Source organism: Dipodomys merriami, unplaced genomic scaffold, assembly GCF_024711535.1.
Source record: "Dipodomys merriami isolate MVZ:Mamm:240054 unplaced genomic scaffold, mDipMer1.0.p SCAF_12, whole genome shotgun sequence".
Classification (NCBI taxonomy): domain Eukaryota; kingdom Metazoa; phylum Chordata; class Mammalia; order Rodentia; family Heteromyidae; genus Dipodomys; species Dipodomys merriami.
Window position 1 is genome coordinate 15,095,429 of NW_027202493.1, and position 12,374 is coordinate 15,107,802.

General features: G+C 36.9%; 1 protein-coding gene and 1 non-coding gene across 4 annotated transcripts in view; both read right to left on the minus strand.

The window, feature by feature from the left end:
• The window catches only part of Dlc1 (DLC1 Rho GTPase activating protein), a 436,178-nt gene that overhangs the window by 275,724 nt on the left and 148,080 nt on the right, over nucleotides 1-12,374 (minus strand). The gene's annotated exons all lie outside the window — the stretch shown is intronic.
• Trnaa-ugc (transfer RNA alanine (anticodon UGC)) lies at nucleotides 1,467-1,531 on the minus strand. Its single transcript has one exon. It is a non-coding gene; the product is annotated as a tRNA-Ala (tRNA).

The following is a 12,374-nucleotide window of genomic DNA, read 5'->3' on the forward strand; positions in this document are numbered from 1 at the left end:
ATGTACTATGTGATTTTTTTGTTTCTTTTGTATGGTCTTGCCCACATACTTTTCTTTTGAAAAGCATATGAAACAATTATATTTATGGAAATTTCTAGACTTACTTATCCTGAATATTCAGTGCTACATAAACATATATTGTGAATACTTTGGCTTATAGGAGTGCAGATGAAGTTTCTCATTGATCAGGTCAAGGTTATTTGAACACAACTCTTAACATTTCTATATGGTCAAATTAAATTCATGTTGGGGAATTTAAAAATTCCCTGTGTTGCCCAAGGGATCAGCCTGGGTAGGATATTTGATGGAGGAAAGAATGAAAGACCATGGAAAACACATGTAGTGTTTTGTAGAGACAGAACAGATTGAGAGATGCCATGGAGTCAGGGTCACTTGATTTGAGGCCAATCATCATTTGTAACTCAAACTTCCAACCTCCCATCTCTCTGGGAATATTTACTTGGGTGTCTTCAGCTTTAAAAGGACCCTCAGTGGAAAAGCATGTCTTATGGAATCTTAATATCTACATAATGATCGAAAGTTGGGGCCTTAGTCATAGGATGAGCATGATAAATGCCTGAGTCATACTTTCATCTTGTTTTTGGCATTTTTTTTCATTTATTTTAAATTCTCCAGTCACTATTAAGAAGCACTCCCAAGGCAAAGGACCATGATAACCTTGTGGCCCAATTTAAGTCATCAAGGGTCTTTATATTTAAACAGAACAGATAGATAATAGCAGAGGCATTTTCATTCAAATATCAAATAACTAGTTTAACAGACTATTTTGATAAAAGAATCATTTGCTTGTTAATATTAGAAAATTTATTTTCATAGCTGAATTTGTACTTGGTTTAGTAGCTCGATTCAAATGGAAAAAGTTCCTTCTCTTTCTACAAAGACAGACTGACCTTCAATAAAAATAATTTGTCTGATATGTCCTTCTTTCAGAAAACCATGCAATTATTATGACTTCTCATTGTCACTGCTGTCTGACTAATAAATGAATCTTTGGCAGAGAATCATGAACTTTTGTTTTGAAAAAGTAATATTGTGCTCAAAAGTCTCCATGATATTTACAAACAAACAAATCTGGACCTTTCCATATATTATGTTCCTCGATACCTCCATGTGTATATATATATATATATATATATATATATATATATACATATATATATAAATATATATATGTATATATATATATACATATATACGCAAAAATCTACACATATATGCAAAACATTTTTTTGTGCCAGTACTGGTTTCAGGGTGTGAGCACTGTCCCTGAACTTTTGTGCTCAAGGCTAGTGCTCTATCATTTGTTTTTGTTTTGTTTTGTTTTTGGGTCCGGTTGTGGGGCCTGAACTCTGGGCCTGGGCACTGTCCCTCAGCTCTTCAGCTCAAGGCTAGCGCTCTACCACTTGAGCCACAGCACCACTCCGGCTTTTTTCTCTTTGCTTATGTGGTGCTGGGGAATCGAACCCAGGGCCTCGTGCATGCAAGGCAAGCGCTCTACCACTGAGCTACCTTCCCAGCCCATAGTGCTCTATCATTTTGAGGTATAGCACCATTTCTAGTTTTTTGATGATATATTGGGGATAGTAGTCTCACAGGTTTTCCTTTCCAGGGCTGGTTTTGAACTGAGATCCTCATATCTCAGCTTCCTGAGTAGCTAGGATTACAAGCATAAGCCATAGGCACCTGGCCACGATATTATTCTTAAAAAGAGTGTTACTTATAGTAAAAATCCAGCTTAAAATTTGAAAAATTCCTAGAGATAATTAAGATTATTCCCTATTACTCTCTTCTAAATCCTCCCAAAATAGAAAAATTAAGTGAGTCTTTCTAATTATAATTCCAATGTATTTGCCCATGGAATTTCCTGCTCTTTGAAACCAAAGATCAATTTGGCAAGATGGTGATCTTTGCCACTCCATCTCCATATGTGGATTCTGAGTTTGTCTTTAATTTCTTATCTGTATTGTCCTCAAGAATAAGATTATGTTTCTCTACCTGGTCAACACAGAATCAACTTATAACCTTTACTCAAAATACATCTTCATGAATAATCGTAATAAAGTCAATAGCCAGTAAAATAAGAGTTTCCAAGCCTTAAAAATATAGCTTGATGTATTTTCAGCTACTAAGTTAATACTTGTTAGGGCAGTATGTCCTGCAGCTATTCTGGATGTATCAGAAATATTTTCAGAAATCATTTGAAGTAACGGAATGCTGAGACTGTGATTTAAAAATATTTTCAAATCCATTGGCTGAGTATAAAATTATTTCATTTCTCTTCCAAAAGGATCAAACCAAATAGTCTTGTTCTATGATATTCTTTTATAGAAGGAAGCCTCTTCCTTCCTCTCTCCCTCCCTCCTCCTCTCCCTCAACTCCCTCCCTCCTCACCTCCCTCCTTTCCTTTCTTCCTTCCTTTCCTTTCTTCCCTTTCTTCCTTCCCTTCTTTCCTTCCTTCCCTCCTTCCCTCTCTCCCTTCCTCCCTCCCTCCCTTCCTTCCTCTTCCTTCCTCTTCCTTCCTTCCTCTTCCTTCCTTCCTTTTCCTTCCTTCCTTCCTCCCTCCCTTCCTCCTTCCCTCCCTCCCTCTCTACCTCCCTCCCTCTCTCCCTTCCTTCCTTCCTTCCTTCCTTCCTTCCTTCCTTCTTTCCTTCCTTCCTTCCTTCCTTCCTTCCTTCCTTCCTTCCTTCCTTCCTTCCTTCCTTCCTTCCTTCCTTCCTTCCTGTCCATGGATGCTTCCTTACCAATATCTACTACAGTCAGCCTCAAGTGTCCAGTGCTTTGTTTGTTACATATTCCTAAAACCTTCAGAAATGACGTTTTGGGCAAAGATCAGTATCTTCATTTTCAAAGCTAGTTTTCGCATTTTAAAGTTCTAAACTTTAGTATACCCACATTTAAACTCGAGCAAGTAGCTCATGTCTAAACACAGCCATGTATTTGCTGGCTTTGGCCAGGATGATTTTCACAGTGGAGATTTAGTTTTACTATGGTCCATAAAATAATACTTTTAAAAACTTTTTTACCCACGAAATAGTACTTTTAAAGAAACAAAATCATGTAGTCATGAAGTTAGTATTTGAGTAACAAAACATCTTCAAGCCCAATGAGCTAACTTTTCTTCTCTTATAACTTTCCTTCCTTCTTTACTTCTGTGATAGATGTGTAGTACAAGCATGGTTAAAGGGACTAAATATCCATAGGGACACCTTCTGTTTTTATTGAATAATATAGTCAACCATATCAACTACAGGAAGATAGACAATGGAAGTTAACAAGTTCAAAAATAAGCTAGCTTCCAATGAGAACAAGTGTGAAAAGGAAAAACAAACAAACAAACAGGAAATGAGGTATAAATGCCTGCAAGAATTATGTCCTACTTAGGAAAGGTAGTCAGGAAAGAGCTTCAACAGAAACAAGAGGCAAACCATAACCAAGGGAAATGCTAGGGATGAGAAGAGGGCATTAGGAATCTGGGCACCTGTGGCTCAAGCCTTTAATCCTAGCTGTTTGAGAGGCTGAGATCTGAGGATCACAGTTCCAAGACAGTTCAGGGAGGCAACTCCATGAGACTCTCTTGTCTTCAATAACTACCAGAAAACTGGAAGTGGACCTGTAGTTAAAAGTGCTATAATGCTAGCCTTGAACAAAAGCAGCTCAGTTCGCATGACTCAAAACAAAGAAAAGATAGGGCAATAGGGAGAGAGGATGAGAGGGGAGAAAAGGAGGAGAAAAGGATAAAAAGAATGATCAAGAGGAGGAAGTGTAGGATGGAGGTGAATGGGAAACATGGTGTTCTAAGTAGACTGAGGTAGTGATACAATGACCCTCAGGTGGCAATGAACTTTGCCAATGAACATCAGTGAATAGATTTGGAGAGTGAAAAAAGGGAAGTGGTTGTGGGGGAGGATAGGGAACAAATAGTTGTCTAGAAAGAGGCTAGATGCAGATAGGAGCCAAAGCAACTTCTGATTTAAAGGTCATTCTCAAGAGGTAAAGTTCACTCTTTTTTGTAATTAAAAAAACTAATGCAGTTTTATATTTTTATTCCTTCTGTAGTTGCATACCATTTGACATTTGGTAAGGTCATCTTTAATATATTAGAGACTAATTTTTCTGGTTACGTATTTATTATTGCATATTACTATCTTCAAATAGTCATACAAGCGTTTTCAATTTAACATGTCCATCTCTGTGTACAGTGCATCCATGTGTACATCTTGATCAGAGTTACTCCTCTTTGTACAATGGTAGTCATTGCAGGATGCAAGTAAAGCAGTGGTTTACTATAGTTGTGAAACTTTTAGATTTCTAAATACTTATTATCAAGAATGTTTGGTACCTTAAACCTAACTAATATCTAGGACAATGAACACACACTCTTTTTTTTGTTTTAATAAGCATCATTTTATATGATCTTTTTTTTTATTCCCAGGATAAACACATACTCTTTATTCTAAGATTATTATTCTAATGCTAGTAGTTTTTTTTTTTTTGCTAAGTCTGAGCTAGATGTATCACATAGCTATTCTGAAAAAAAATTAACAAATTTATAGCCAGGGCCTATATATTTTGAGATTGAAGTAGACAAGAAGAGAGAATTATTTAGAAAACATATTTCTTAGAGGTAAATCATGGGTAGACAGGAGTAGGTGGGTGTATGTTTAGTAAGTGGACTTCTAAATTAAAACAGAGTCCCGATTTGTTGCATTTGGAGGACTTCAAGCCAGCAAGAAAGTACAGAATGCAGAGTTGAAGGAAGTTCACAACGAAGTGGCTTTTGAGAGCCGATGTAGGCAGCTCTATGTTAGGGGAAGCAACAGAGTAAGATAGAGATTCATTCTTACAGTCTGACTTGAATATAAGCATGGTTCATTAAACCATTAGTTGCTATTATGGCTTAGTCAATAGAGGAAAACTGAAATAAGGCACGTTATTTATTTAACATGTTCATTTTTCTTAGCATTTGCTCTTGTTGTAGGTTTAGGTAAGTATACTATGTATTTAAATATGGTGCGCTGTCTTCTGCAGGATTCTTTATTAGTTTTCCTTGAACTGTTTGTGAAGTTCCTTAATAAACATTTTTATATTCATACATTTTTGCTTAAATAGAAAGATTTCTTTCATTTACTCAGGTTTTCTCTTGGATACCTCAGTTAACTATGAAGGATATGGAAATACAGAAGCAGGATTGCAGTGCTCTGAGCCTGCCTGGATCTTTCACTCCCTGTCCAGGTTATTTTCCAGCACTCTCTTGCTTTTCTTCTTATAATTAACATTTTAAATGAAAAAACCCACGGGGACCATCATTTGTTTTTTCCTCAACTTGTGTAATCTTGCTCAACACTTATAATCTTGTTTCTATTCTGTTAACAGAGGATTTTTTTTTGTTTTATTGTTCAAGGCTGGTGCTCTACCACTTGAACTACATCTCCACTTCCAGCTTTTTGTTGGTTAATTGGAGACAAGAATGTCCTGGATTTTTCTGTGCAGGCCGGCTTCAAATCAAGATCTTCAGATCTCAGCCTCCTGAATAGCTATTATTACTGATGAGAGCCATCGATATCTAGCCTAGAGAACTATTTTTTTTCTTTGTTGGATTTGGGGCTTTTGAACTCTGGGCCTGGGAGTGGTCCCTCAGCTCTTTAGCTCAAGGCTAGTTAGTGCTCTACCACTTAAGCCACAGAGCCACTTCCAGTTTTCTGTTGGTTTATGGGAGACAAGAGTCTCATGGACTCTTTCCTGCCCAGGCTGGCTTTGAACCACAATCCTCAAATCTCAGCCTTCTGAGTAGCTAGGATTATAGGGATGAGCCACCAGCGCCAGGCAAGAACTATGTTTTAAGAATCCCAATGATCACAAGAATTAACGGTAAGAAATCTAGTTGTTTAAATGCTTACCTAAGTCAGTCAAAGTACATTTGCATGGTTATACTTTGTGCGATGTACATCAGCCTCTAAAATACAACCTATTTCTTCCACTAAACAAACAAATAAAACCTTATTCCATATTGTATAGCTGTAATTTTTTGAATATGATGAAGTAAAATTCCTCTAGTTGTCAGTTACACTTCCAGGTCTAGAAAAAATAAATAGTATGTATCCTACAAAACTGAACGTTAAATATTTGAACAACCATGTTATGATTTATTTAGATGATTCTTTCCTTCTTCCCTCCCTCTTTCCTTCCTTCCCTCCCTTCCCCCCTCTTTCTTTGGTGAAATTTTCTCAGTCCCTTTTTCATAATGAGAAACAAACCCAGGCCTGTGTCAATGCTAAACACACACTTCACTATGGGGTTTCGCCTCAGCCCTCAGTTCCTTCAATCATTTGTCATGTAACATATTTTCAAATCCTTACTAGTTCTGTTTTCTCTGAATATGACCTAGTTCTGTCCATGGCTCAATTGATGGTTGTTGTTCAGAATGAAATAAATGAGTGCATGTGTTCTCTGATCAGGGCAGAGTAGCCAGTCCCTGCCATGTTCTGTATGCCTTCTTTAATGCCACCTAAGAATCTAGTGTCGGTTAGAAAACATATGGGTTATTATTGTTCATGGGAAAGCCAACACCTGTGCTTTTAATGAGGAAGAAACATTCAGTTGATTGTGAGCTGAGCTTGAGTGATGCCTGTCTCCTTTCCCCAAGTAGTGTGTATGTGCCTGTGGAGTAAAAGCACAGAAACAATCTGTTCCCTTGACACTGCAACCAGCTCTTGTCAAGGTGCAGATAATGTGTGTAGCTACTGTGTAAGAGAGTTCCAATTTATGGAAAGTCATCAGAGACTAAGCAGCTTAGGATAGACACTTCTATTGATTTGTTGTCCAAAACTTAGGATAGCTCAAGTATTTGGAGATCACTTGGAAACAGAAGAGATGATCTGTATTTTCTCTGAAGAACTAGTTAATCTTGGCAATGAAGAGTTTTGTGCTGGTATTTGGGAAGAGGGATAAACACGGCTTCCTGGGCCCATCTTTTCTGTCTGTCTGTCTGTCTGTCTGTCTTGAACTCAGGACCTGAGTGCTAGCCCTTCGCTTTTTTTGCTTGAGGCTCAAGTACTTGAGCCACAGCTGTACTTCTAGCTTTTTGGTGGTAAACAGGAGGTAAGAATGTAATGGACTTTCCTGCCCAGTAGCTTCTAATTTCAGAATCAGATCTCAGCCTTCTGAGTAGCTACGATTACAGGGGTGAGCCTGTGGTGCCCAGCCCCATGTGTACTGAACTGGTAAGACTTCACAACCCTTCTTTCCTTTCATCAGTAGAAGATAAACCCAATGTGCTTTCTTTTCCGATGGCTGTTTTAGCAAACATACTACGTGAGGGATGTGTATGCAAATTCCTAGACATTCTGTAGACTGGAGAATTATGAGTCCGCTGAAAAGAGGTAAGAAGATGCCTCTTCTAGTCTCAGACTGACTTTGTTCTTCTAATGGCAAGCATGTGGAAGAGAACAAATCCACCAGGAAAAGACTACTTGCTTTCAAACAGTGGATTTTTGGCTGGGCACGTATAGTATTGCTTGAATGCTCTGCTTGTCCCTGAGCTGTGGCATTGCATAGATAGCCATAATAAATTCAAGTCCAGGCCAGGAATAGAACCAAGACTTCCTGATCCTTAATTCAACGTTCTGGCCCCAATACTGACTTTAATTCCAAATGCATCTTCCTGGCTATTCTGGGCTGGTAATACTCTTTGCTTGCCCTTGAAAGAAAGGGACCTTTTAGCAAAGGCCTTGGCTCAGTTTCACCATGAATCATTTGATCTATAGCCAGCTGGACTAGTCTGCAATCTCATATTAATGTTATACATTCATTTGACAATAAATTCCTCTCCCTAGACTTTCTTAAAATAATATCCTGTCTAAAGAATGACACAGTTATTAAATCTTTACTTATTTTTTCTTTAGAAAGCAGTGAAGATTTTCATCTGAATTGACAGTCAGAAGCTGAAGATAATGTTGTAATCCCATGTCAGAATTTCCAGGCAAGTTAAATATGAAAGCCGTAATTTTTATTCGCTATTTTTCAGTGTGAAAATTCAGTAGACAGAGAGGAACTAAAACAGACCAGCAGCTATCACCTATTTCCCAGATATATTTAATTGCCCCCAAATTCTTTAATAATATTTATATTTAATAATATTTATATAAATTATTATACATTTCTTTAATAAATATCTTCATGATAGCCATGCCAATATCATAATATTAGATGATAGAGAAGATCAATAGCATTGCTATTTAAAGTAGCTGCAAAGAATCTTCTAGCTAATATGTAATTATAACCAGTGATCATGGCCTAATATTATGGGTAGTAGCCATCACAATTTACTTAATAATCTACTTTCATTTATAAGACATGTGATGATGGTTGGTTTTTCCTTTACTTGATTTTTAAACTCCATTTAGGCTTAAAATGGAGCAGTTCTTAGCTGGAACTTTTGTTAAGTTGCCTATACAGCCCCTAAACAGTTTCAAAGGACATTTAGATGTCTAGCCAATCCTTAGAAGTGCTCTCAAGTGGCATGGGTGAAGTAGGGCAAATGGCAGGGACATCCAGTCCTCTCGGTCCCAGAAATAGCTAAGATAAATTTCCTTCCCATATTTTAAGCTCCAATTTGGGGGCTAGGAAATAATTTTTGCCTAAATAATGTTGGTAAGCATTCTGAAACCAGCCTTTCTTTTATAAGGCTAGAGTTTCAGACTGACATTCAAGACCACTAAATACATTAGAGAACGTAAAGTCAACTTCTTATTCTCTCTCTCTCTTTCCAGACAACTTCCAGTAACTCTTTGCTTTGGCTCAAGTTTTAAAGAAGATAGGATTTTTTTTTCTGGGATCAAAAATATAAGAAACATCATTTTACACTCTAATCTCATTAACTATTTTTAAGAATATTGAAGATATTTCCAAGGGTCAACAAAGAAAGATACAAGTAAAAAGTTACTCATTGCATGAAAGGATCTCACTTAAAGGGGAAAAATAAAGTTCTGTATGGTCCTGGAAGCAGTCTCATGCGTGTAATCCTAGCTACTCAAGAGGCTGAGATCTGGGTGATTGAAGTTTGAAGCCAGCTTAGGTAGAAGAATCCATCTATAACTTAACTAATTAAAGGCAGAACTGAAAGAATATTCAGGTGGCAGAGGGCCAAACAGGTAAACACACTGAGCAAGCATAAAGCCCTAGTTCAAACTCCAATATGAGAGAGGGGAGAGAGAATGGGAAACACATACACACACACACACACACACACACACACACACACACACACACACACACAGAGACAGACAAACAGACAGACAGAGACAGACAGAGACAAACACACGTGCATGCACACATACACACACACATATATACACACACATACACACAGGTCCTATATAACCTAACTTCTGTCTATTTTTTTTAGTTTCACCTGTCATCACTTTTCCTGATATTTTCCTAAATGTCAACAATTTAGAGTCCAACCACTGTTATAACTATATAATATATTATATAGTTATATATTTATACACACAATATACCATATAAGGGGCAATCTACTATACTCCTAACATATTAATCAAACTATAAAACTATCTAAATAAAAATCCTGTGTAGCAAGCTCAGTACTTGTGAGCAAGAACTTTTGGTTTCTTTTGCAAGTAGCATGACCAGCTTTAGAAAATAAAATCTGAGTGTTCAGTTTTATTTAAAATTATTTATTAGTACAAGTAGTCATCGCCATTGCCATGAACATATTAATCTGAAAACATTTTTTGTTGTTTCTCTGGAAGCTGGTGTTGCTAGGTGCCCTGTGTTTTATCTGGCAACTCTGTTTTAATTCACATGACAGTGTTCCTTGGGCTTACCATACTTCACCCCACCCGGGTAAGTATTGGAAACTCTTGGCTTCCAAGTGCATACCATTGTGAAGGGCAGGAATTTTGTAGGGTGGCTTTCTTAAATGAATGTCCATAATTGGCCTTTTAGTTCATAACTCCGTGAATGAGATTTTCTGTTTTCTTTTCTTTCAGTTTTTTGTCTTATGTTATACTCATGGATGAAAAGAGATGCCATTCTGATTTCTCTTGAGCAATAAACTTTAAAAAGATTCTGAAGCTGCTTTCGTGACATCTTTAGAATATTAAGATCAGTTACATTACGAATATATTTTGTACTAAATCTTTCATGAATAAGTTAGTGGCTTTTGTGCATCTTTTATCATGAGAGAGGAGTCTGTGAGTTTTTTGACATGAAGGAAAAGTACTCACATTTTATAGGCATAAATTGTCTACTCTAACTCTCTCATTTTTTTCCTAAGGAGAGAAGTTACTGTAGAAATTAAGTTGTTTTTCCCCTAAGGATACAAACTTGGAATTTTCAGACTTGAAAAATTCACATCTCTTTTACCTCTTATTCAGTCACCTTGTTCACTTTTAGGTTAACAAGGTGTTTCTTTCAACTCTAAAAATGATCAAAAGGATATATTTCCCGTATAAATTATATGTACTTGGAGAAATGGAATGAATCCCATGTGGCAACAAAAGAAAAGGCTGACTCGTATGTTGAGGGACCATCTTATTGTTATTAATCTGCATATTGAAAACATCACAATTAATAAAATGGTCTGGGTTAATGATTTAGTCTTTACTTCTTTCTTCCTTTCTTCTGACCCTTGATATAATTGCACTAGAGATTTTTTAAAAGTTATCATGCACCAGAATCACGGGAGAGCTGCTTAGTCAGTAAGTCTGTGATGAGATGAAACATTTGTAATTTTAACTGAACTTTTTTGTCTTTTCTTTTTTGGTACTGGGGATCGAACCCAGGATGTTGCACTTGCTAGGCAAGTGCTTTGCCACTGAGCTACATCCCGAAACACTTGTCATGTTAATAACTTTGCAAGTCATGCTGCCGTGACTCTTGCTGCTGGGGATTCCACTGTGGGAATCTTGGACTCACACATGAGCAGTTATAAATTACTGGTGTAGGTGTATAGCTTTGAAACATCCACATGTTAAACCTCATTTGATAAACTGATTAAGTGGGTATAGGTAAGGCGAAGCCATTCTGATCTTTAAAGATCTTGGCTGTATTCATGGCATAGCTAGGGTTGCGGAATATTGCCATAAATTACACAGAAACCCTTTGACAGTTTCTGACAAAATTAGGACAACAGGAATTGGATTTTCACCCAGAATAATTCCACAACAAGAAAGCCATTAATCTCCATACTAATGGATTAAAGAAAAATACAACAAATAAATAAACATTTCAAATCCATTTAATATTACCTGCTTATGACTAAAAAGAGAAAATAAACTTAAAAATATTCTTGAAGCTAACAAAGACTCAGATGAAAGTATTTTCATCCTAATAAAAATGCCAGGTACTGATTACGGGCACCAGGAATAATGCTGAGACATTGAAAAAAACCTGCATAAAACAAAGGAAAAGCTAGTGTACTCGCCTTCACATAGTTTTAGGTAACATTGCACCTGATGTCTCGACCAATGCAACAGCAAGATGCAGATGGTTGCCCTGCAAAGGAAGAGAACGTGGGCCTTGACTATCCCAGAGGACAACCTGACAGTGGATTACACTACATAGGTTCAATGTTTTAGTAAATGTAAACACAAGAATACTTCAATGCAAACTGCTATTAGTCATATAAAAATAAAACAAACCCCCATTCCAAGCCACAGTAGCAACAAAGACTCTAAGACTATCTAGGTGATATAGAAAACTAAAGCTAGATCCTTATATAACATCCCGAATCAACTCCAAATGTATTGAAGAACTTGAAGTCAAAGCAGACATCTTGAAAACATTACAGGAAGGAAGAGGAGAGACTCTAGAGCTTCTTAGCACAGGCCAAAATTTTCTTAATAAAGACCCAGAAACACAACAAATCAAAGAAAGATTGGACAAATGGGATTGCATGAAACTGCAGACCTAGCAAGCAAGATCAATAGAAAGTCCATGAACTGGGAAAAGATCTTCACTAGCCATACAACAGACAAGGGCCTCATATCTAAAATATACTTAGAACTTAAAAAAATTAAATCCTCCAAAAATGAATCTTCAAAGAAACAAGCATCCCATTAATAAGTGTGTTATAGTCTTAAAGAGAGACTTAACCTGAAGAGAAAATTAGAATGGCCTATAGATACATGAAGAAATGCTCAGCTTCTCTAGCCATAAAAGAAATGGAAATCAAAACAACATTGAGATTCCAGCTCATCCCAGTTAGAATGGCTATAATCAAGAAATCTAATAACAACAGATGCTGGAGGGGATGTGGACAGAAGGGAACCCTACTGCATTGTTGGTGGGAGTGTAAACTTGTTTAACTACTTTGGAAAGCAGAATGGAGG